This window comes from Enhydra lutris, unplaced genomic scaffold (genome assembly GCF_002288905.1).
Source record: "Enhydra lutris kenyoni isolate GAN:26980312 unplaced genomic scaffold, ASM228890v2 scaffoldscaffold5, whole genome shotgun sequence".
In the NCBI taxonomy this organism is placed as follows: domain Eukaryota; kingdom Metazoa; phylum Chordata; class Mammalia; order Carnivora; family Mustelidae; genus Enhydra; species Enhydra lutris.
The window spans coordinates 2,909,987-2,936,363 of record NW_019154089.1 but is presented as its reverse complement, the minus strand read 5'-3'; the positions used below and the strand labels follow the sequence as shown (position 1 = coordinate 2,936,363).

The 26,377-nt window shown below is 40.8% G+C and overlaps 1 long non-coding RNA gene and 1 pseudogene across 1 annotated transcript in view; one reads left to right on the top strand and one right to left on the bottom strand.

Annotated features, from left to right (window-relative positions):
• The window catches only part of LOC111140901, a 98,682-nt gene that overhangs the window by 30,642 nt on the left and 41,663 nt on the right, over positions 1-26,377 (bottom strand). The window lies entirely within an intron of this gene.
• LOC111140899 lies at positions 13,339-14,392 on the top strand (annotated as a pseudogene).

Genomic DNA, 26,377 nt, shown 5'->3' with positions numbered 1-26,377 from the left:
ATGACACTGGAATAGCATTTCCTCTGTAGCCCCCTGTTTCAGTAGTTACCTCACAAGATTGATTGTAGGTGGGGAGACATGGGCGGGAAAGATAAACACATTATCCAAGCATAGTGGGGAAAGCGTAGGTTTTGAGCCATCCAGTCTTGGGCTTGAATTATGGCCCTACCAGATACAAGCTGTGTGAAAGCAGCCAAGCTTCATTAACATCTGTGGCCCTAAAGTTATACCCATAAGAGAGAGAGTAATCCCTGCCCTGAAGGACTGTTGTGAGAATTGAAGATAATGTATGTACAGTGGCTGGCTCAAGAAGGAACTAAAGAAATAGCAACAATATTAAAATCTCTGACACCAATATAAACCCTGAGGAGATTGCTCTTCTATAAATTTACATGCATAAGGCCCAGCCCACAGATCAGAGTTAGGCTGAAAAATCTATGGAAAACTCTAAATTCCTAGAGATGATATGAGAAAAACATGAAATGATTTCAAATTGCTTTCAGTATCCTTCCTCAACACCGGTCATGCAGAAAAATACTCTCCAGCTTCACTCAGCCACAGCCTTCGTATCGTTTTCACAGGAAATCTCGTCACCCCAGGCTTCACAACCTGACTACAGAATACAGAGGGGAAGGGGGATGTGGATGGTTGGAGGAAGGGCTTTAAATTTTAAATGTGTGGTTCAGGTGGGTTTCCCTGAGGTGACAGCTGAGTCAACACTTGAAGGAGAAACAAGATATGAGGACAACTGAGAGAAGAGAGTCGAGGGAGAAGATACAATAAGTTCAAGGGCCCTGAGGCAGGAGTGAGCCTGGTGGATTCAAGGAATAGCAGGGAGACTGAAGCAGTGGAAGTGAGGGGAGAATAACAGATGATAAGGTCCAAGAAGTGAGAGACCTCACAATATGGTCTCTAAAGTGATGGTTCTCTTTTAGACCTCAGTTTTTCCTTCTAAAAACTAGGCAGAAAGATAATATTCAAGAACAAGGTATTTGAAAAGGATAAAATGAAAAGATGATATAGTGAACAAATTAATGGACTGGGAATTGAAAGACCTGAGTTCAAGGCCTGGATCTAACACAAATGAGTTATGTGGCCTTGCACAAGTCACCTCAATTCTCCAAGCCTGTTTTCTTACCTATAAAATGGAAAGATCCAGGCTAATAGAGATTTTTTTTAATCTTAAAAATCATATATAAAGTATTCTTCAACAAATAGCTGAACTGGATATCCATATGAAAAAAAGGGGTTTTTTTCATTCATACCTCATACAAAATAAAAACTCAAATGGATCATAAACCTATATATATAAAGTCATACAACTAAAAAAGAAAAAAACCAATAGAGTTGCTTGAAAACAAGCAGTTATTTTATTCCTTTGCACAATAAAGCAAAGTGCAATTAAATGAGGAGAAAAATAAAGTTACAAAACTTATAGAAGAAAACATAGGGCAAAAAACACTGCAACCTTGGGTTACACAAAGATTTCTCAGATACAACACCAAAAGTATAGTCCTTTAAACAGGAAATTGAAAAAATGGACCTCATCAAAATGTAAAACTTTTGCTCTTGAAAGACACTGATCAGAGAATGAAAAGACAAGCCAAACAGAGACAAAATATTTTTAAAGCATATATCTGATACAGGACTTGTGTCCAAGGAGCGCCTGGGTGTCTCAGTTGGTTAAGCATGTGCCTTTGAATCAGGTCATGACGCCAGGTCCTAGGATTAAGCTCCGAATTGGGCTTCCTGCTCATCTGGGAGTCTGTTCTTCCCTCTGCCTCTGCCCCACCTCGACTTTGTGCTCCCTCTCTGTCAAATAAATAAAATCTTTAAAAAAAAAAAAAAAAAAAGACTAGTGTCCAAAATACATAAAGAACTCTCAAAACTCAGTAACAAGAAAACAACCCAATTTTTTAAACGGGCAAATAACTGAAAAGACATTTCACCAAAAAAGACATACAGATGGCAAATAAGCACAAGAAAAGATGCTCAGGCATCATTAGTCACTAGGGAAATCTAAATGAAAATCACAAGACACTAACTACTACACATCTTATCAGAATGGCTGAAAAGACTAATACAAACCAAGATTTGATGAAGATGTAAAGGAACTGAATCCTCCTAAGATGCCGACGGAATCAGAAAGAACACAACCACTTTACAAAACAGTTTGACATTGTTCTTACAAGTTAAAAAGACACCTACCTTTTGATCCAGTTACTCTACTCCTAGGGGTTTACCTGCTTGAAATAAAAGCATATGTCCACACGAAGACTTGTACATGAATGCTCCTAATGGCTTTATGTACAATTGCCAAATACCAGAGGCATTCAAGGTCCACTGACAGGCAAATAAATAAATAAACCATGGTATATTTATATAATGGGATACTACTCTGGAATAAAACAGAATGAGCTATAGATACTACAACATGGATGACTCCAAATAATTATGCTGAATGAAAAAAGCCAGACACTCCCCCTCTAAAGAAAATGAAGTACATACTGTGTATGCCACTTACGTAGAATTCTAGAGAATGCAAATTAATCTCTAGGGAGAAAACAAATCTGTGGTTGTCTGAAGACAAGGCTGGGAGGATATAAGAGAGCTATTCCATAGGGACATGAGAACACTTCTGGGAGTAATGGATGTGTTGATTATCTTGATTGTGGTAATGGCCTCATAAGTACATACACATGTCAAAACTTATCAAATTATACACTTTAGGGGTGCCTGGGAGGCTCAATGGGTTAAGCCTCTGCCTTTGGCTCAGGTCATGATCCCAGGGTCCTGGGATCGAGCCCCACATCAGGCTCCCTGCTCAGCGGGGAGCCTGCTTCCCCCCTCTCTCTGCCTGCCTCTCTGCCAACTTGTGATCTCCATCATCAAATAAATAAATAAACTCTTTAAAAAATTATACACTTTAATATGTGCAATTTTATTGTATGTTGACAAACCACAATAAAGCTGTAAAAATTTTTTTAAGATTTATTTATTTATTTGAGAGAGTGCACAGGGAAGAGGGTCAGAGGGAAAGGGAGAGAGAATCTTAGCAGACCTGATCTCAGTGTTCAACGCAGGGCTTGATCTCGAGACCCAAAATCACAACCTAAGCTGAAATCAAGATCAGATGTTTAACCGACTGCAGCATACAGGTGCCCCTATAAAAAATTTTTTTTAAAGAAACACCAAGTATTTACTCCAATTCAAGTCAGCAAACTTTACTAAGCATCTACCCTGTAGCAAGATCTATGTCAAGTACATGAGAGGCTGAGACAAATGAAACCAGGTTACTGACCTCAAGGCATGGAGAGCCCAGGGAGGAAGCTTTAAAGCAATTTCACATGCACACTGCACTATCACCATCTTATGGGGGAGGGAACAAGAACAGCCTCTGCAAGTGTTAAACATGGATCAGAGTTAACTCTCTTCCCTCTCTTGCCCTAAAACCTTCAACCCCCAAACTGGGAACAGTCTTATTCTCCCCTCTGAACTTCAGAATGTCAGGGCTGGAACAGTTTACAGAGAGGACTGAGGTTCTGGGGGAAAGGGACTTGCTATCCACCACAAAGCTAGTCAGTAGCAGAATTAAGTGAGAAGGCTGGTGAGAAGAATCTTTGGAGTAAGTTACATTAAGGCAATATGTATTCTCTAACTGAACTGACAGTGATTAATGGCTAAGGATTCTCAAATTCACAAAGAGGCTTCAAATGAAATGAAGCTCCATGAGCTGACTTCTTCTTACATAGTGAGTCTTCAAAGAAATTCTATCATCAGTCTCAGAGCCCTTGAAACTTCAGCCTTTAAAGCTAACCATGGATTTAACTGCCAAACTTTCCAGAACAGTTTCCTTTCTGCTCCATCACCATTCAAAGCCTTCTCAGGGGAAGGCCTGTGCAGGTAGGTCAAGGGGTAAACATGGGCAAATCTGTGCAGACAGCATTTGTGGTTCATGATCGCCCCCCACCAAGACAGACCATAATACCCATCATGATGATGAACAAACAACAGATCTCTCAGTTTATCCCTTTTTCCTCCTTCTCCTGCCCTCATCACACACCAGAAGCAATTCTATAATCACTACTTCCAGCTAAATCCACCCTCTTCCTCCCCCCCTCCCTCCCAAACATACCTGTTATGACTCATTCACCCCACTCCCTAGGAGTGAATACACACATCTTCTAAGTCCTAAGAATGGCAAGAAAAAGAATAAGAGAATTGAGCAGGAATGGTTATTTTTTTAGGATAGACTAGTACTTGCTATGGCAATAAGCAATACCCAGTCTCCCAGGGCTGGGCCTGGGAGTGGCTAGGGGTGGAATGGGGGGGGTGAGGTCTGCTCTGCATAATTACTCAAGGACCCAAGATATTGAGGCTCTGCCATCTTGTAGTTATATCATCTAGAATACACAACCGTTTCAGTTACTAAGGCAAGGACAGGAGGAGCTGAAGAGTCTCATACCAGCAGTTAAATGCCTTGGCCTGAAAGTGACATACACACCACTTCTGCTCACAACTCACGGGCCAGAAATATTCCTATATGCCCACCTAAATGCAAGAAATGGAAAATACAACCCGGTAGTGTGCCTAGAAGAAGAAGAGAATCAGATATAGGTGAACACCAGAAGTCTCTAACACAAAGGATCTGAAGTTACTGGTATCTTGATTCAAACAAGTCAGCTCATAGCCTTTACAGGGGATCATGAAGGGCTTTACAATACCTCATGATTATCATTCTTCATTTTCTAAGAGAAAATGATTATCAATCATTACCTGAGTATCATTCTATCATTTTTCATTTTCTAAAATTCTAGGGATGACAGGTTTGCTGTTCAGCCCTTAAGCCTTGACAAGAATGTTTGTTCCAAGTGACTCCCACTCTGGTGCTCATAGGACCACCAATTAATTGACCAGAAGCATTCCCTTACAGCTTCTTCCTAAGATAATGAAAAAGCTTCTTTCTACACTGCTATTCCTTTTTGTCCTACCTTCTTGGCACAGCACCATCACAGTCACAGACTCCTAAAAATGGTCAAGAAAAAGATAACTAAAAATAAAATTTGCTATCCTCGAATCTGGGTCAGAAAACCAGAAGAAGATGACCAACAACTATGTGTTTTTAATGATCTACACTATGGGTTTTAAAGATCTTGTACTTTTAAAAAAACAAAGCAAAGCTCACTACTCGCCCTTCCCAAGGTGGCCCTTCTACTCCAGTTGAGACAGTCATTTATTTTTTCCACAACATATGGTCACTGCAGTCTCTGGGCCTTTGCCCATCATCTCTTCCTCTGGTCTGGAAAGCAACCAGTTTTGATCCATAATTTCCTTCATCCAAAACTCACCTTCCCTAGAGAGCCTTTGCTTGGCAGGCCTGACTCACACTGTGTCTCCAGTCCTTGGGCCTGCTTAGCACATGTACACAAAGACATCTATTCCTGATGCCCACCCACCCCTTCTCCATTTCTATGCACAGTACGGTGCTTCCAGGCTGCCAGCCTGTCCCCAAAAAACTGGGAGCACCTCACCCATACACTCAGGCCTTTATATCTCGACTCTCACTGAGTGACCAGCACAGGGCCATATCTACTTGATGAGTAAAGGTAAGTTTACTGACTTTCTATCAGCTACATAAAAATCAACCTTAAGAATTTACCCAAATTCCTCAAATCATTATATATAACAGGAATGAGGGGCACCTGGGTGGCTCAGTTGATTAAACGGCTGCCTTCACTCAGGTCATGATCTCAGGGTCCTGGGATGAAGCCCGGAGCTGGGCTCTCTGTTCAGTAGGGAGTTGCTTCTCCCTCACCCTCTGCCTCTCTCTCTCTCTCAAGTAAATAATTAAAAAGATAGATAGATGGATATAAAAACAGGATTGAGAATCCCTTTGTCCTATGAATCTTGCCAGAGTGAAGAAAGTGAAGATTAGTAACCAAGAAGAAAACAAGAAAATATGTATTATTTATTCATCTTCTCGTGAGTTCACATACAGCATCTGTTTTCTCACAAATTTCCAAACAGGATCACATGGGCATCTTACTGGCTCACATCCATCACAGGATAGCCCGCCTACCTACTGCAACTGACATTGTTAATCACTGCACCAAGTCTGTCACTGTGTGATTTAAGTGTATTATCTTGGATAATCAACATAACAACTCTAGGAGAAAGCTCTCTTCTGCTTTTCTTTTCTTTTTTATTAACATATAATGTATTATTTGCTTCAGGGGTACAGGTCTGTGAATCATCAGTCTTAACACAATTCACAGTACTCACCATAGCACATACCCTCCCCAATGTCCATCACCCAGCCACCATATCTCTTCCCCCACCCCCAAGCAACCCTCAGTTTGTTTCCTAAGATTAAGAGTCTCTTACTGTGTGTCTCCCTCCCGATCCCATCTTGTTTCATTTTTTCCCTCCCTGTCCCCCATGACCCTCTATCCTGCCTCTCAAATTCTTTATATCAGAGAGATCATATGCTAATTGTCTTTCCCTGATTGACTTATTTCGCTCAGCATAATACCCTCTAGTTCCATCCATGTTGTTGCAAATGGCAAGATTTCGTTTTTTGATGGCTGCATACTATTCCATTGTGTGTGTGTGTGTGTGTGTGTGTGTGTGTGTGTACACACCACATCTTCTTTATCCATTTATCTGTTGATGGACATCTAGGTTCTTTTCTAACCATACACAGGCATGGAGTGCATGGTTGGACCTTCATGGAATATATGACAGCCCCTTTCTGGCTCAATTTCCCAATCAACAGAATGACAACTATGCTCCTACACTGTGCAGATCTTGTCTGATGAAATGAGACAGGGCCCTAAACAAGACTCTCTCCTGATGTAAGGGCAGCTGAGAACAATAGCATCCTATGCAGTTCACACTCAGGAAAGTCTTCAGGAAAATCTTGCAGAGCAGAGAAAGGGGACAGATCATTTTCAGCTTTCCCAAAGCCTTCCAGATTTATCCTGAAGGGCTTCAGGTGGCTTCATCAGACACCTTCAGAACAGCACCAGGGAAAGTGTCCCCACTCCTCTAAGAGTATAGGACATTTGTCCTTGAAATCCAACCACCCAGTTGTGAGGAAGCTCAAGACACAAGGAGAAGCCACATCAAAGTGTTTTGGCCTTAGCTAAACCCCAGCTGACAGTCACTGTCAACAGGAAAGGAGGAGAAGAGGAGTGTCTCTGTGTCCCACCCATGCTTGCAGGTGGTGTGGGGGGGGAGTCAAGGATTTATAGCCCGAGGCTGCCCACCAAAGTGAATACCAGCTCTCCGCTTTCTCCGTCAGCCTGGACCAGGCAACCTACTCTGACCCTTTTACCTTTGTATACCAAGAGGAAGGGATTGGCCATGGTCAATGGCCTTCAGTGAGCCTACCTCCACAACACAGCACCCAAATGTGACCAGAACCAGAACCAGACCAGACCAGAACCAGTGATCTCACATAAAGTGGTAGCCCATGTCACCTACTTCAGAAGCTAGAATCATGCATTTGAGGGCCTTTGAGTGTTGGAAAACTTCCTTGCAAGTTCATCAAGAAGATTCACACAAGAAAGTTGTATACATTAGTTGACCAAGAAAAACCATGCTGTTAGAAAGGAAGGCACTGGGGGCGGTGGCTGGCTCAGTAAAGCATGCGACTCTTGATCTCGGAGTTATGAGTTCAATTCCCACTTTGGATTACCCCCTAAAATTTTGAAAAAGAAAAGAAAGGAAGGCCCTAGAGAAAAATAGCCGAAATGTCTTTTCACCAAAAATTAATTAATTAATTCCAAATAGCATCAGCATTCACAATTACTAAAAACTACATAATAATTCATCAAGTAGATATACAATATTTTTACTAATCATTTCTGTAGTTAGATGTTTAGATTGCCTCAAAGTTTTCCATATTATAAATACACTGTGATAAAATGACATTGTGATAAAACTTTGATTGTATTTTGGATTATTTCTTTATGACAGATTCCTAAAAGTGGATATGTCAGGTCAAAGGTTAGAAACATTTTTACTGTGCCTGATATTTTATAAATCAGTGGTTAATTCTTCAGTATCTTTTGGCTCTAGGGTATTGGAATTCTACTGGTAAGAAATGGAATCCCCGGGGCGCCTGGGTGGCTCAGTGGGTTAAGCCGCTGCCTTCAGCTCAGGTCATGATCCCAGGTCCTGGGTTCGAGCCCCGCATCGGGCTTTCTGCTCAGCGGGGAGCCTGCTTCCTCCTCTCTCTCTGCCTGCCTCTCTGCCTACTTGTGATTTCTCTCTGTCAAATAAATAAATAAATAAAATCTTAAAAAAAAAAAAGAAAAAAAGAAATGGAATCCCCTATTTGAACATTTTTTAAGGCAGACAGATAAGTAAGAAATAGCCAGGTGACGGGTATTAAGGAGGACACGTATTGCATGGAGCACTGGGTGTGGTGCAAAAACAATGAATACTGTTACGCTGAAAAGAAATTAAAAAAAAAAAAAAGAAAGAAAGAAATAGTCAAGAAAGCACACTCTGGAATAGGACTGCCTGGGTTCAAATCCCAGTCCTATCACTTGTTTGCTCTGTAGACATAAACAAGTTACGGAATCCTCCTGAGACATAGAGCACTGGGTCTGGCGCAAAGTGAGGGCTCAAAAATGCTAATCACTCTTGTTGTCTTTAGATTAATAAGAAGAAGATGAATCCTAATTCAAAAAGCCAAGAATTATCCTCAAATAACAGAGTAAGAATACACAAATGACAAAAAAAATATTCTTTTACTTAGATTATAAGCAAGCAGGTTCATTTACTGTGAATACTATCTACATCATTGTGGTTATTACATATAAATAAAAATAAATATCATCTTAATGAGTGCTTATTCTCTTGAAAAGCTTGGGGCGGGGGGCGCCCGGGTGGCTCAGTTGGTTAAGCGGCTGCCTTCAGCTCGGGTCATGATTCCAGGGTCCTAGGATCGAGCCCCGCATCGGGCTCCCTGCTCAGCAGAGAGCCTGCTTATCTCTCTCCCCCTCTCCCTGCCACTCTGCTTACTTGTGCTCTCTTTCTAGCTCTCTGTCAAAAAAAATGTTTGGGGTGCCTGGGTGGTTCAGTGGGTTAAAGCCTCTGCCTTCGGCTCAGGTCATGATCCCAGGGTCCTGGGATCGAGCCCCACATCGAGCCCCACATTGGGCTTTCTGCTCAGCGGGGAGCCTGCTTCCTCCTCTCTCTCTCTGTCTGCCTCTCCACCTACTTGTGATCTCTCTCTCTGTCAAATAAATAAATAAAATCTTTTAAAAAAAAAAAAGCTTTACATACACTGTCCCATTTAAGACTCACAACAACTCTGTATGGTGGTAATAATAATAACAACAGCTAATACTTTCCAATTGCTTACTATGCATGATTCTAGGTAATAATATGAATCCTTATACAACTTGTGAAAAGGGACGTCTCATTTTACTATTATCCTCATTTTACAGACAATGTAATCAAGGCACGCAATGGTTAAATAACCTGTCCAAAGTTATATAGCTAATAAGGTAGATATCATTATGCCCATTTTATAGATAAGAAAACTGAGGCTTACAATAATTACCTATAAAAGTAAGTAACTAGGCCAGGCTTTGAACCACTATCTGTCAGACCCTCAAGTCACAAGCTCTTAACTTTACCACTCTGCTCCCTTTATATGGATTTACTTGTACAGAGAATGCCCTGCACAAGAGAGCAAATGTTTAAGGCTGGCTTCCCCCATTCCCGCCTTCTTTTACCTTCAGCTATGGCAAACTGAGAATGGTCTCATTTGAACATTGCCTCTGAGAATATAATTGGGAAGACAACCCTCATGCAAAAACCCATATAATGAAACCTGTCCTTTAAGTGGATTCTTTCCCTCTTCTGACACATTATCTGCTGCATCCCTGAGAGTTTCTAATGCCTACCTTTCAGATACTTGGCGATTCCTAGTGACGTAATTTTGGCAAAGCTGCTTCAAAAGATTTTTGGAGGGGTGCCTGGATGGCTCAGTCATTGAACGTCCTTTGGCTTAGGTCATGATCCCAGGGTCCCAGCCCACATTGAGCTCCCCGCTCAGCGGGGAATCTTCTTCTCCCTCTCCCCCTCTCCACTTCTGTTCCCTCTCTCACTATCTCTGTCAAATAATTAATTAATTAATCATCCAATTAGCTAATTAGCTGATTGACTAATTTATTTTTGGAGTGGGTGCTAGAGAGGTCTCCTGTTTCCCTCTGCCTTAGAGAGCCCTCAAAACTCTCACCAGTGGGAGAAACAAACCTGCTTCAAAAACCTTTCAAAACACCTGGAAAATACTCACATTTGCAGAGGGGCTGAATCCACAGGAAGAAAGCTGGATTAAAGTCCAAACTCTTGAATGAACTAATTGTTTAATCATGAACAGATTATTTCCCTTCCCTGTGCCTCAGTTTCCTCTTCTGTGATGAGAAGTTGGATTAGCTGGTTTTCCAGGGCCACTAGAGCTCTGATTCAAGGAAGACAACAAAAGTGAGCTTGGAGTCTATAGCAGTGAAATCCCAGGAGGGCAAGAGTTGTACTAAAGCCCAAAGCTCAGAACAGATTTGCAACCATTAAACAAGACCTGCTAGGGTTGGATTAACTTCCACAGTAAGGGAAGTGCCCTGGGATTCGGATTTAAGAATGTGAGTCCTTTGAGAAATTATTTTATGTGGAGTTGAAGGATTCGGTGGAGTGAGAAATGTAGGCAGTGGTAAAGGAATAAATCCTGTTCACCTTTGCAGAGCAGAGCAAAGCAGCATCCAAATCCCTTTCCCATTTTTTTCCCCTATGCTAAAGACAGGAGCAAAGACAAGATCCTGCTGCCACCTTGTGGCACACTGGGCAGTTGAGAAAGAAGGGTTTACTTAATCTGGGTCCCCCAGTCTAAATGCCCCTCAGGAAAGCACATCCTCCTCCTCTGCTACAATTACACAGAGCTTGATAACTCACAAAACACTTTCAACCCTATTATCTCATTTCATTCTCTCAACAACTGTGTGGTGGGAAGGAGGTAAAGCTCCATTTTACGACAGAAGAAATTACATCACTTGCCTACAGTCACACAGTCACTAACAGGTAGTCAGAATTGGCACCCACATCTCCTGACTCTAAATCAGGTAATTTGTTGAATCCATTGTGCAGGGTGGAGATGAAACAGGTTTAGGTATGCTCTCTCTAGGATTAGGAAATGAGAGAAGGAGGCTTACAAAGAGGAAAGCTCAATTTCTTTCACAGACAAAACTGGCCAAAGACCATAATTGGGTTGCATGTCCATAGAAAAAGGTATCCAGGAGCGCCTGGGTGGCTCAGTGGGTTAAAGCCTCTGCCTTCGGCTCAGGTCATGGTCTCAGGGTCCTGGGATGGAGCCCCGCATGGGGCTCTCTGTGAAGCGGGGAGACTGCTTCCCTTTCTCTCTCTGCCTGCCTCTCTGCCTACTTGTGTCTCTGTCTGTCAAATAAATAAATAAAATCTTAAAAAAAAAAAAGAAAGAAAGAAAGAAAGAAAAAGGTATCCAAATAAGCCTGGATTCCTACCTTCCTTCCTAGTTAGCACATTCCTGGCTAACATCTCTAGGCCCCTCCAGCTGCTCTGCCTTCCTTGGCTCCCCAGCCCAGATCAGCCATGGGGGCTCAAGATTTATTTATAGCTAAAGGCTGAACACCAAATGGATCCCAGTCAAGGGAGCCACAACACCCAGAAATCCACAAAAACTACTTGAAGTATTGTTCTGTTCCTGCATTAGAGATCATAATAATGGTGGCTCAGTTCAAATTTTCTTTTAAGTTTTACAGGGAAGTGCAACTGGCTCACCCCATAATCGTGTTATGCTCACTGAAATCTGAAGGGCAAAGCTGGGGTTGTAGGATTCAATTGGCATATAGGTGTAGCCTCAAATTAATCTGAGACTTTCCAGTTTCTCCAAGGCAACCGTAACTTCTTTGATATAGAATTGCAAAGCTCAGTGCCACAACTTCCCACCACCATAAGTATTCTTTTAGTTTCACTCCTTCATTCACTAAGTGAGTAGACCACATTCACTAAATGAAAAGGACATTTTCATGAAAAGGACAATCAAACCCTTTGATTAAGACTTTGTTGCCTAGTGGTGAAAAGAAGGAAATAAGGAAAGAACATAATTACAAGTGCATGTAAATATTAAGTGTGTGAGAGGTGCCTGGGTGGCTCAGTCAGTTAATTGTCTGACTCTTGGTTTTGGCCAAGGTCACATCATGATCCCTTGGGTCCTGGGATCAAGCCTGGTGTCCAGCTCCACACTCACCAGGGAGTCCTCTTGAAAATTATGTCCACTTGCCTCTCCCTCACCTCTCTCAAATAAATCAATCTTTAAAAAAAATAAAAGATTTTTGTGAGAGTCAAGTGATATAAATGTATGCAAAGCACCTGGCTTTGTGCCTGACATACAGTAAAGACTTAATAAACAGCCATTGATATTCATTATCTCTGTGCTTTTTATATTTCCTTTGCCAGACATTCCCTTCACCTTCTCAAGCTGTTTTACCCGTTTCTCCTTTAGAGTCATCACAAAAGTCTCTTTTCTTGAGTGCCACAGGTTATGTCAGCTGTTTCCCAGTGAGTGCTCAGAACTTTTGTTCACATCTCCTTTACTGTATTTATGTGACACCAATTTCTGTTTGTTTGTAAGTCTGTCTTTCAGGTCTGAGAGACTCCAGAGGACAGAAGCTAGGTCTTACTCATTCTGCCCTAGCACCTAACATAGTATATGACTCAGAACATGAAATTACTGTTGAACAAAAATTTCTATTTAAGCTGAACCTTAAGTCACCAAATAGCAATTAAAGTATATCTTTGGATGGCCTTTTGAATGTGAATGCTAACTTATTAATGTTGTACATGAAAAACGGGGCACCTGGGTGGCTCAGCTGGTTGAGCAACTGCTTTCAGCTCAGGTCATGATCCTGGAGTCCCGGGATCGAGTCCCGCATCAGGCTCCCTGCTCAGCAGGGAGTCTGCTTCTCCCTCTGACCCTCTCTCCTCTCATGCTCTCTCTCTCTCAGGTAAATAAATAAAATCTTTTTTAAAAAAATGTTGTACATGAAATTATTGGAACTCACAAGGAATGATTATCAAGGATTAACCTCTAATATGAACTGACTAGACCAAAACGGGTCAAAATTTCATTACAGGAGGCTGGGGATGGATGCGTGGGTAAATGAAAGGATCCTGGAACCCAGGTGGAAGCTCAGGAAATGGGTACAGGACTTCCTTGGGTAGCCAGGGACACTTTGGGAGTATTCAGTGGGGAAGTGAAAGGAATCACTTTAAGAGTGGATAAGAGAGGCTCTCTGCTCCTCTTTGTTCAATAGACAGCCACGTCTTCTGGTGCAGTGCCAGCCACATACCTGAGACACAGTGATGGAGGTTGGAGTAAAGGGATTTGACTATACTGGGCACCAGGGCTAGTTTTAACTCTGGCAAAGTGGGTACTGTCACCATCAATGGCCCATTCACTGTCATCAGCTGCATGGTCTACATGTTCCAGGATGATTCCATCCACATAAAATTCAATGGCACAGTCAAGGCTGAGAACAGGAAACTTGTCATCAATGGAAAGCCCATCCTGATCTTCCAGGAGCGAGATCCCACCAACATCAAATGGGGTGATACTCATCCCAAGTATGTTGTGGAGTCCACTGGGGTCTTCACCACCATGGAGAAGATGGGACTCACTTGAAGGATGGGGCTAGGAGGGTTATCATTTTTGCCCCTTCTCCTGGTGCCTCCATGTCTGTGATGGGCATGAACCATGAGAAGTAAGACAACTCCCTCAAGATTATCAGCAATGCCTCCTGCCTCACCAACTGCTTGGCCCCTCTGGCCAAGGTCATTCAGGAAAACTCTGGCACCATGGAGGAACTCATAACCACAGTCCAAGCTATCAAAGTCACCCAGAAGACCATAGATTGTCCCTCTGGGAAGCTGTATGATGTCTGAGGAGCTGCCCGGAACATCATTCCTTCTTCTACTGGTGCTGCTAAGCCTGGAGCAAAGGTCATCTCTGAACTGGGAAGTTCACTGGTATGGCATTCTGTGTCCCACCCTAACCTTGTTATCATGGATCTGACCTGCCACCTAGATGAAGCTGCCGGATACAATGACATCAAGAAGGTGGTGAAGCAAGGATTGGAGTGCCCCCCTTAAGGGCACCTTGGGCTACACAGAGGACCAGGTTGTCTCCTGCAACTTTAACAGTGACATCCATTCTTCCACTTTTGATGCTGGAGCTGGCATTACTCTCAATGATTACTCTGTCAAGCTCATTTCCTGGTATGACAATGAATTTCACTACAGCAACCAGGCGGTAGATCTTATGGTCCACATGGTCTCCAAGGAGTAGGAGCCCCCAGACCACCAGACTCAGTGAGAACAGGAAGAAGAGAGAGGCCCTCAGCTTCTGGGGAGTTCTTGGTCCAGTCTGTTCCTTAACACACCGAGAATCTCCCAACATCTACCCAGTCTCTATTCCAGACATCCTGAAGAAGGGGAGGGGTTTGAAGTACCCTACCTTGTCATGTACCATCAATAAAATATACTGCACCCAGAAAAAAAAAAAGTGGATAAGAGAGATTTAAGGATGGAAAAAAAGGAAGATAAAAGACAAACGTCACAATTTTTCCATTAAGGTCCTAAAAGGAAGGTAATACAAGCTATCATATAGGCAGTCATCATGTACTCTAAAAGGGTCAGTCTAGTTTAGAGCTTTCTGCCTGCTCATGATGAAACCATTCTTTACCTGCTGAGAAGCAATTTTATCTTTCATCGCAACAGAAAAAGAGGTCTCCAGATCCTTTTAAGGCGCCATTATTCCTTCAAATATTTTTCTGGTGTCACTGCCCTTCCCCAGCTCCAATTACATGATACTGTCCCACAGCTTACTGATGCTCTATCCATTGTTTTGCTTTGCTTTTTTTTCAGTCTTTTTTCTTTGTGTTTTATTTTGGAAAGCTTCATTGTTATGCCTTCAACTGTCTAATCTGTTCTTCTACTGTGTCTAATCTATTAATCCCACCCAACATATTTCTCATCTCAAATATTTTTAATTCCTACATTTGGGTCTTTTTTTTATAGCTTCTATTTTTTCTCCTTATTATGCTCATCTTTTCTTCTACCTCTTTAGCAACTGAAGCATATTTATAATAGTTGTTTTATTATCTTTGTCTACTAATTCTATGCTCTCATCTCTGGATTCTGTTTCTATTAATGGAATTTTATCCATGTTATGAATATATGATCTTGTTTCTTTGCATGCCCTATAATTTTTCATTAGAAGTCAGACATTATGTCATTCCCCTTCCTTTAAAGATCACACTCGTGTGCTGTGAAGTATGTAAGCCTGACGATTCACAGACCTGTACCCCTGGGGCAAATAATGCATTACATGTTAATAAAAAAAAAAGAGATCACACTCATGCGATACCTGTTGTCCAATGTCTATAACATTGTTTTATATTTCTTGTTGGGTTTTGGTCATTTAAGGTGAGAAGTAAATTTTCATCCTGATACTCTGTCATGGCTGGAATTGGAAGGCCTTGCAACCCTAAATAAATTGATGCATTAATCATCAATGACTGCTAACATCACAATAAATTAGATAATCAGAAATCATGTGCCTCCTGATGATACATCATTTATGAAGTAGCTTTGAAAAAAAAAAAAAAGGATATATCAAATTTGACTCTGATCAAGCCTGTAAATGTAACTACCAATTCATAGGACATACAGAGGACAGAGGAACATCTTAAAACTACACCACAATGATACAAGCAACAAAATCAAAATTGCAGGAAACTCTGTAGAATAAACAACTAGTTTTCTTCAGCAATTTAAATTACAAGCAAACTTAAAAGGCGGAAAGAAAGCTATAGGTCAAAAGAGACTTAAGATATATCAATGTATTGTAATGTATGGACCGTATGCAGCTCCTGATTCAAGCAAATAAACTCTAAGAAAAATTTAGGACATTTATGAAACAACTGGAAATTCATATTCAAACCAAACAATCTAGTTGATGGTATTACAGAATCATTTTTAATTTTAGGAGCAATAATGGTATTCTGATTTTTTTTATTATTTTCTCTTCTAGAGAAACATTCTGGCATATTTAGAGATGAAATAATATGATGTTTAATAAGAATGGTTGCATATAAGTAATCATAGAAGCTGATACATACATTTGAAAATTTCTATTATAAAAGAATTTTAAAAGTATTCAAGAGCTATAAAATTAAGGAATGAACTTTAAATTTGGCTCTGACATCATCCTACTCTGTACCTATGGACTACTCACTTCTCTCTAGGCTTCAGCTCTCTTTATAAAATATGACCTGTAAAAGCCATCCCAATATACTTTCCATTATATCCACTTACGACCTATGTGATAGGGTAAAGTTATTCAATCTTTTTAAGCTTCAGTTTCCTTATCTTTTTTTTTAAAGATTTTATTTATTTGACAGAGAGAGAAATCACAAGTAGGCAGAGAGGCAGGCAGAGAGAGGGAGAAGCAGGTTCCCCGCTGAGCAAAGAGCCCGATGCGGGGCTCAATGCAGGGTTTGATCCCAGGACCCTGAGATCATGACCCGAGCTGAAGGCAGAGGCTTAATCCACTGAGCCAACCCAGGCACCCCAGTTTCCTTATCTTTAAAAGGCAACGAAAGTAGTAGCAAATTTTTAGGGTTACTATGTGGGTTAAGTTAGGTAATGTACATTAAAGCCCTCATCATAGTGCCCGGTACAAAGTAAGCACTCAGTAATTATCATTTATTATTATTATTATTACCATTACTACTATTACTATTTATTATTAATCTTGCTGCATCTAGGAGATACTACGATTAAATCCTGCACATTTGTTTAAATTACTCTGTATTTTATTCTCTTATCCCTTTCTTCTCCATATCTTCTTTCTCAAAGTTCCCCTCTAAAATTCTATGGAAAAATGTGCCCAATTGCACAAGCCAGGAGAGAAGCTTGGCTCTCCTTCCCAGGGAGAGTCACCGCCATGGGTCTGGAAAAATGGAGGTGCCACTTTCATCATATTCAGAATATAGTATGCAGCTGCTCTTCTGGTATGCCACACATCCTGAGGTTGCTCCCAAGGGCTAAAAACAGAGCTCAGGCAATCAGCCCATGGCAGCCAAGATCATTCTTTTTCAAGGTGGCCCCATTTCAAATAAAATGGGCACTTTATATGTATCCCTTTTCTAACTAAGAGTTGGTCTTCCCTCTCAGTCTGTGGCCTGCTTGAGGACAAGGACTGTGTCTTGTTTATCTTTAGAGCTTATGCTCCTAGAAAAGTATCTGGGACAGAGCAGGTACTCAGTTTTTCCTGCATGAAGAAATTACTTGTCTATTCTTCTGTTTTATTTGGAGTGGGATGGCAACGGGAAAGGAAGATGGATAGACATGCAGAAAACCAATGCTGGATGGATCTAACAGTCTTCATCAGGGAATACAAACTTGTTCCCAACTTCCAATTCATTTCTTCTCTTTATTTCCCACTACTCATCTTTTCAAAACTTTCCTCCACTCCCATGAACTACTTATAGTTCCCAAATACATGCCAAATATTCTTCCTTCTGAGCATGTGTTCAAATTATTCTCTCCATCTATTAATATCCCTCCCCCAACTCCCTTACCTTCACTCTTAACATGTACATCCTTCAAGACTTGGTTTCAGCATCCCCTCTTCCATGAAGCTTTTCTCAAACACTGTAGCTAAAAGGAGTACCTTCTTCACTTCCTTTAACACTTCACATTTAGGGCACTTGGGTGTCTCAGCTGATTGAGCAACTGCCTTCAGCTCAAGTCATGATCCTGGAGTCCCAGGATTGAGTCCCACATAGGACTCCCTGCTCAGCAGGGGATCTGCTTCTCCCTCTGACCTTCCCCCTCTGATGCTCCCTCTCTCTCATTTTCTCTCTCTCACAAATAAATAAATAAATAAAATCTTTAAAAACAAAACCACTTTACATTTAGCTTGAGGGGTGCATAATATTCTCTCATATGCTGTGCTTGGTTGTACAGGTTTCACAACTTTTACAAAGTTGAGGGCAAGGATATTTGAATTTCTTTGGCATCCAACATAGTGCTTTGTATACACCAGGCATCTAATGAGTGTTTGTGCAATTATTGGCTAAACCTTGCAGAATAAGAAGTATAATCATTCAACCAAATTTAAAATATAAAATAAGTAAGCCTTTCAAAGTGTGTTTTAGGGGTGCCTGGGTGGCTCAGTGGGTTAGGCCTCTGCCTTCAGCTTGGGTCACGGTCTCAGGGTCCTGGGATAGAGCCCCGCATCGGGCTCTCTGCTCAGCGGGGAGCCTGCTTCCCCCTCTATCTCTGCCTGCTGTTCTGCTTACTTGTGACCTCTCTCTGTCAAATAAATAAATAAAATCTTTAAAAAAAATAAAAATAAAAAATAAAAGTATGTTTTACCTGTAAGATTTTTTTCCTTAAAAAGTTAACATACTATTTTGAAGTTTTGCTATTATTATGTTTTATTAGACAATATCCCCTACTCCTAGAAACCTAAGGAAAAACTGCCATGAGGCATATATGTTTTTTAATAAAATGAATTCAAGAGAAAAATTCACAATACTAAAAAACAATAATTTGAAATTTTCTTCAAATTTCAGAGTAAGACAGGCTGGGGTACTTAAAAAAAAAGAAAGAAAGAAAAGAAAAACAAGATCAAGAATCACTAGACAACTGGGGGCACCTGGGTGGCTCAGTGGGTTAAAGCCTCTGCTTTCAGCTCAGGTCATGATCCCACATCGGGCTCTCTGCTCAGCAGGGAGCCTGCTTCCTCCTCTCTCTGACTGCCTCTCTGCCTACTTGTAATCTCTGTCAAATAAATAAATCAAATCTTTAAAAAAAATTTAAAAAAAAAGAATCACTAGACAACTGTATGATCTTGGCCAAACCCTTGGTTTTTCCAAATATCCCCCCAACTACTTCTCAGGAGACTTATAGGACACAAAGAAAGGAGAGGGAAGTGTTGAGAGACCATAAAATAGTAAATAACTTCAGGCTACTATACTTCTCAAAGGTAAGGGTGATGATAGAAGTAAATCTCATTTCTTAAAATTAAAGATGAGCTGAGGTTTCCTTGCTGCTTGGATAACTGCCTCATTTTCTCTTCTAGATGATACATGCTAGCACTGTCATTATATACTTACCACTTTGTGGCCCTTTCCTCTTCTTCATCAATCTTCTAGATCAAAGATTAAGATATATAAACCAATGACATCTCCCACCACCCACCACCCCATCCCCAGCAAACAAGTTCAATGTGGTCTTATCCACGCCACTTCTTAAAATTTATCATATTTTTTCACTGGAATGCACTTAGATCATCTAGCGCAACTTTTCCATTTTACCCATGAGGAGTAAAATCTAGAGTGAATTATTTGTTCCAGGTCACCCAGCTAGTGTCAATCCCCATAAAAGAATCTCCTTAATACCCAGTTCTCAACATTACACCCAACAAATGTCTGGGCACACAGACCCATTAACAAATATTTTCTTGGGGCCCCTGGGTGGCTCAGTCAGTTAAGCATCTACCTTCAGCTTGGGTCATGATCCCAGGGTGCTGGGATCAAGCCCCACATCGGGTTCCCTGCTCAGCGGGAGGCTGGCTTCTCCCTCTCCCCCTGCCTGTGTTTCCTCTCTCACTGTGTCTCTCTGTCAAATAAGTAAATAAAATCTTTAAAATATAAATATTTTTTCTTGAAGTGAAATGAATTTCTTCTTCTTTGACAGAACTTCCTGTTCTTCACTCTGCAGAATGTGGAAGGAAGAGGTTAAAGTGCTGTTCTGAATGCTATGGCTTAGAAGGCAGTGTGGTGTGGACTCTGGAGTAGGCTTCTTGGTTCTGATCTGGGCTTTGCCACTGCCCATCTGTATGACCTTGGGGAAATTGCTTTACATTTCTTAGACTCAGCTTCCTCATTCTTAAAATGAAGGTAATCACAGAAACCACCTCAAAGGTTGTTTATTCAGTAACACTGATTCAACACTTGCTCTTAAGCAAGTGTGCCATGTTAGATGCTGGGGATATAACAACAGACAAGAAATAAAAGATCGTACCCCAAGGAGCTAACATTCTATTAGGATTAAAGGATATATCCAAATAAAATGTCTCGTACAGAGTCTGGCACCTGAGAAATGTTCCAGAAATGCTAATTGTTGTTATCATTATTATTAAAAATGTATTGTATATACACATTTAAAAAGCAAATCAGCAAATAAATCTTACAAACTGAAAGCTCCAAGCAAGATTTCAGGGTATAAAACAGCACACATGGCAGCATTTCACAAGGACAGATAGTATCACCATGGCAATATTTTTCTGAGTTCTTTAAGAACACTGGCTGGATGCTGTGGAAGGTTTAGGCATAGTCTGTGAAAACACTGTGTAAACAGCATCATATAGAGAGTGGAGAAAATACTCTCCAGTTTATGTCCAAAAAAGAGAGCTTCCTCTATAGAATCATTTGATAAAATTTAATGTACAAAATCTTAAATTAAGAAACACAAATTAGGGGATAATTACTTGTATTACAATGGAAGTCATCTTTTCTTTCCAGTGGCCAGCTTTCCTAACATATTAAAAAAGTGATGTACCACATGATTAACAGGAACATGAAAAGATACTCAACATACATCCTTAGTGATTAGGGAAATATAAATCAAAACCAAAACGAGGTACCACTTCACACCTACTAGGGTGGCAAATAATTTTTTACATGGAAAATAACAAGGTTAGAGAGGAGGTGGAGAAATTGGAACCCTCATATATTGCTGAAAGGCACATAAAATAGCTGAATCTTTGTGGAAAACAATTTGGCAGTTCTTCAAATGCTAAACACAGAATTACCATACGAGGCTGCAATTCCGCTTCCAGATATAAACCAAAAGGAACTGAAAACAGGTACTTCAACAAGTGAGATGTACATGTATGATCATGGCAACACTATTGACAGTAGCCAAAGGTGGAAACAACCATTAATGGGTGGCCTGATGTCCATTAATAGGTGAATGATAAAGAAGTTGTGTGATATACATATAACATAGTATTATCCAGCCATAAAAGGAAATGGATTACTAATATATGCTACAACATGGATAGATCTCCAATATGTTACACTAAGAAGCCAGATACAAAAGGTCACACATACTGTAAGAGTGCATTTATATGAACTACGTAGAATAGATGAATGCACAGACAAAGAAAGCTGATGGGTGGAGGCCAGGAACTATGGGGAGAGCAGAATAGGGAGAAACTGATTAATAGATAAACGATTTTACTTTGGAGTGACAGAAATGTTTTAGAACTAGATAGAGATGTAGGTGTACAACACTGTGAATGTACTAAATGCCCCTGCATTGTTCACTTTATAACAGTTTTATAACCAACATTCTAAAAAAAAAAAAAAAAAGTTAGTTTTAGGTTACATGAAATTAATCTCAGTAAGTTTTTTTTTTTTTAAGATACTTTCCACATGTCTTATAAACATATAAAAGTATATTGGGGACCTAGGTGGCTCAGTCACCCGACTCGTGATTTCAGCTCAGGTCATGATCTCAGGGTCATAAGATTGAGACCCGCAACCGGTTCCATATCCGATGTGGAGCCTACTTAAGATGACCTCTCTCTCCCTCTGCCCCTGCTTACTCTCACTCTCTCTAAAGTATAAAATAAAAAATAAAAGTTTTTTAAAAAGCATAAGGAAAATATTATAAGTGATTAACTGTCTCAGAAACCCATGTAAATAGGGTGTCTAGTTATTCACAGTGAAGGAAGGAAGAGACTGTTCTTACTAAAATCCTGGCTTCTTCCTGTTAAAGAATAATTTTTTAAGGTCAAACAATGACTGTCATATAGATATAAAATGAACATATATCAAAGGTTTTTACTTAACTCATTAATTTAAGACAGAGCCAGTAAGCGTTAAAAACTGGTTAAAGAGGCAAGGAGAAACACTGAAGTGTATTTGTTAACAGAGAGAAAACTAGCTTCTTGGGGTGGAGGCTAGGGGGTGACCAACTTCATCTCCACAGGACAAAATTTGATGGCTTTTCTACAGAAAGAATAGTCTGCATTACTCTTAATTTTCTACAACTTTACAGAGTTTTCAACAGCTCAAAGATAATGAAAGCTAAACCAGATAACTTGGAATGATGCACTAGTCAATGCCTAGCTTTCTAAAAGATACCCAGTGATTTTTTTTTTTCTCCACCAGATTTCACAATTTTTCCTGACATTCTTCTGGCATTCAGGGTAATTCCCTACCTTAGCAAACGACTTCTCTTTCTTAGATTTCAGGTCCTTGTCTGTATAAAACAAAAACAGGAAAAAAAAAAAAAAAAAAAAAAACACCTTTTTTTTTTCAAGGAAGAATTGGCTTGGATGGCCTAAAGCCTGTCTAGATTTTTGACAGCTTGATAATAACCAACTTCCAAGGACCAGATGCTCTGTCAGAGATTCCTATAGGTAACACAGCCCTTTTAGCCACAAGCACTCAGGATCACATCACATAAATCACTTCTCTTCTGATGGGACACACCATTCCTTGATGAAGGAGACCGTATTTCTAATGAACCACTCCAGGACAATTTCTACACTATTTCTACACTATTACTGAAAACACAATTATACTGAATTTCCCCAGGTTCTGTCATGACCAACAAACATCATTTGATTTTTAACTGATGAAACCAGAGTGAGAAGTAGTCTGGATCTATGAAACGAAACAAAATAGTTGACCTATGTGAGAGGTCCAAAAAAAAAATTGGTTGAGTTGAATGGCTTTGAAATTTTTCTGTCACTGGCAGAGACAAGAGGCTGTGATCACTTGCACTTAGTGTACTGTATTACAGCAATGGTGTCTTACTTAGGGATTACTGACTCATGGAAACTAAGGATTACTACGAATTGCACTGAGGACACATTTAGTTTACTGTAAACACAGTATGACAGTCTCTTCCTTGTGCTAGCTCTTCTGCAGCATTCTCCAGCTGCCCAGTACTGGGCACACAGTAGGTCCTCAATCAAAGCTTAATGTTTAATCATAAAATTAATTATGGAGAGTGGAAGTCTATACTTGTCCCAGAAATATTCTGCTTATTTGTGATAACATCAAGTTTCTCTATTTATTAGACTAAGTTATTTTTACATTTAAGCATATTGATCAATGTAGCACAAAGAAAGCACATTCCCCCAACAGCATGTAAAACAGAAATCTTAAGCTTCCAAGAAAAAAAATGTGCTGTTCCACATAATTTTCCATAAAGATCTACAATCTTGCACACATATTCCACCAAAGCCAATGCCAAGATTAATATTAGATTTCTGAAATCTAACTGTAAAACTGTAATCCTGACCCAAGCAACTGTGAGATACCTCCTGTCTTCTGGATTGAGAGAAAGGGCAGCTTGAATTTCACTGAAATGCCGCTAACAAAATTCTTTACATTCCAATTAAAAATGCCTTGCTTACCATGACACTTTGGCTTCTGCCCTGCCTTTTTCTCCTCATTTTCATTCAGATTCAATGTGTAATTATTAGTGGCTAACTCAGGGTCATGTAATTTTTGTCCTTCTCCTGGGAGGACACACACAAGCATGCACACTCCCCAAGTGTGGTTAACTGAAAGCTGGGACTGCACCAAAAAGAGCGGAATAGGGAGACCCTTCCTCATCCCTTCCAGTTGATAGCCTAGCCTCTTTGCACACAGCTGTCATTCCAGTTTATGCCCCTCCTTGCCAGAGAGCAGGGATCTACCTCAAACAAACCCAGCCTCAAGGGGTGTTTTCGGTGAGGACATCAGGACCTGGAAAGCCGACAGACAACGTGGAAGCTGTGAGTACCTTTGACACCAAGGCTGCTGGTTGGCTGGGTTTTCTCATAGCATAGTGATCCCACAGATAAGGAAGACCAGAATTCTTTGGGTGTAGGACAGAGAATACAATCCCAATGTTTTTAATTTATAGGAAATATAAATTATTTTTATAGGAAATAAGTACAGTGGCTTCCTACCTCTACTTTCAAGACCAAATACACTCACACTCTCTCTCTCTCTCTCTCACACACACACACACACACACACACATCAGTTAACACTCACCTAACGTCTATTATTTTTTTTTTTAAGATTTTATTTGTTTGACAGAGAGAGATCACAAGTAGACAGAGAGGCAGGCAGAGAGAGAGAGAGAGAGGGAAGCAGGCTCCCTGCCGAGCAGAGAGCCTGATGCGGGACTCGATCCCAGGACCCTGAGATCATGACCTGAGCCGAAGGCAGAGGCTTAACCCACTGAGCCACCCAGGCGCCCCCTAACGTCTATTATTAAAGCACTAAACAAAATGCAGGAGGGGGTCCAAAGTTATTTACTATTTCCTGGGTCCAAACGTGCTGCTAACATGCCTGCACTTCCCAGCACCCCTATCTTTGGTCAGATGTCCTTTCTGAGTGCCAAGCTGGGTGCTTGGGAGACTCGAGAAAGAACAGGCCTTTCATTTTCCTCCACGCTCTCTGGCCTATTGCCTCTACACAAGGGAAGCCAAGCAGAATTTGAAGAAAGATCTGTGGGAAGTGCTGCTGGTGATTTTAAGATGGGAAGTAACATGTTGCAGGAAAAAATCAAGAGAAACTATACTGAAAGAGCTAGAAGGAAAGGAAATAAGCTTTGGGGCCGGGGGGGGGGGGGATGGCGGAGAAGAGTAACAAAAGGAGAACAGTGAAGATCTGACCTCTACCAGGAATGGCAGTGAGATTTTGGTTCAGCTTTTAGAGCGCAGCTTGGAGGGTCCAGGGTCAATGCCTAGCTACCCGTGAAGTACCCCTGAAGGGGGCTAGACTGAAATATCTATGATATGCATATGCTAAATGCAGGGAAACCAAGACAAAAATCAGCATTACTGAGGACTTATTTGATCTCTCCTTCCATCTCACAGACACAGTGAAAAACCTAAGTAAACCCAAGGAGTTTGTTTTTGAGTACTAGGTCTGCGGCTGATTTTTTTTTTTTTAAGATTTTATTTATTTATTTGATAGAGAGAGAGATCACAAGTAGGCAGAGAAGCAGGCTCCCCGCTGAGCAGAGAGCCCGACGCGGGGCTCGATCCCAGGACCCTGGGACCATGACCTGAGCTGAAGGCAGAGGCTTAACCCACTGAGCCACCCAGGCGCCCCCTGCGGCTGATTTTTTTTTCTCTCTCTCTCTCTCACTTCTCTGCGATATTTTCCAACTTTACGATAGTGAGAATGCATTTTTACAGATATATTTAAATACATTATCTTAAAAAATAGAACAAACCTCCAGACTTAGGAGAGAGGGCCCCAGGTCAGCTAGACATTGCTAAGTGGACCAAGAAATCCCAGAGCTCCCAGGGCTTAACACTGAGTGCTGCCAAAGTCTGACTCTGTTGGCTTTTCGGAGTCCAGCAATTAGCAACAGAATGATAACATCTGCCTTCCTTACAGACTAGTTCTGAAGGTCACAAGATAAATGTGTAAAAGCATTTTGTGAGTATCAAGCACTTAATCAGTGTGGGACAGTATAGTCTAGTTAAAAGCAAGTTTCTAGAAAACTAAAAAAGGGTAGGGATAAATATAAAGAAGGTAGGTATTTAAATGCATTCCCCTCCATTTAAGTTCCAATGAGATCCACAGATTAATTGTGACTGGCAAAGGTACTCTGTTCAAGACAGATTCTGAAGCAACAACAGAAACCAAAATTCAGCAATAAGAATCTTTACTCCCCATCAGGTAACTTGTATTATTGTGAAATCCTCAGGTCCTAGAACTGAACTCCTGAGAAATCTCCCTACCTTTTCAGTTCTGGTAGAATCTGACCTCCTGGGGGAAACACTGAAACCCAACTGATGTGGAAGAGACCTAACAAAGATATATTTGAAACTAGAAGATATCAAATGACTTCCCCTGAGATTGGTCCCAAGTTTGGTTTCAAGTCTCACCTTGATGTGCTTAGTGACCTGCTAGAGGAGCTGGAGGAACTCATTAACTGAGTCTGACAAGAACCAACAATAAGTATATCAGGACAAGGCTACAAACTTTTGCTGACACATGTTCATGGCCAACCCTGTTTCTCACACTGGCTCTCATCTGCAAAGAGCATTAGGAGAACAGATGATGTCAACACCAGCCAGGAAGACAAGTTATCTCAATACTCAACCCCTGGCAGGAGAATTTGTGCCCTGATTTATTTTTAGTGCTTTTCTACCTTAGTAATCCAGTAAACTGATGAAAAGCCAGCAACCTGACTGTTCTCTGAGCTCACCACCCTTATTTATCTCTTA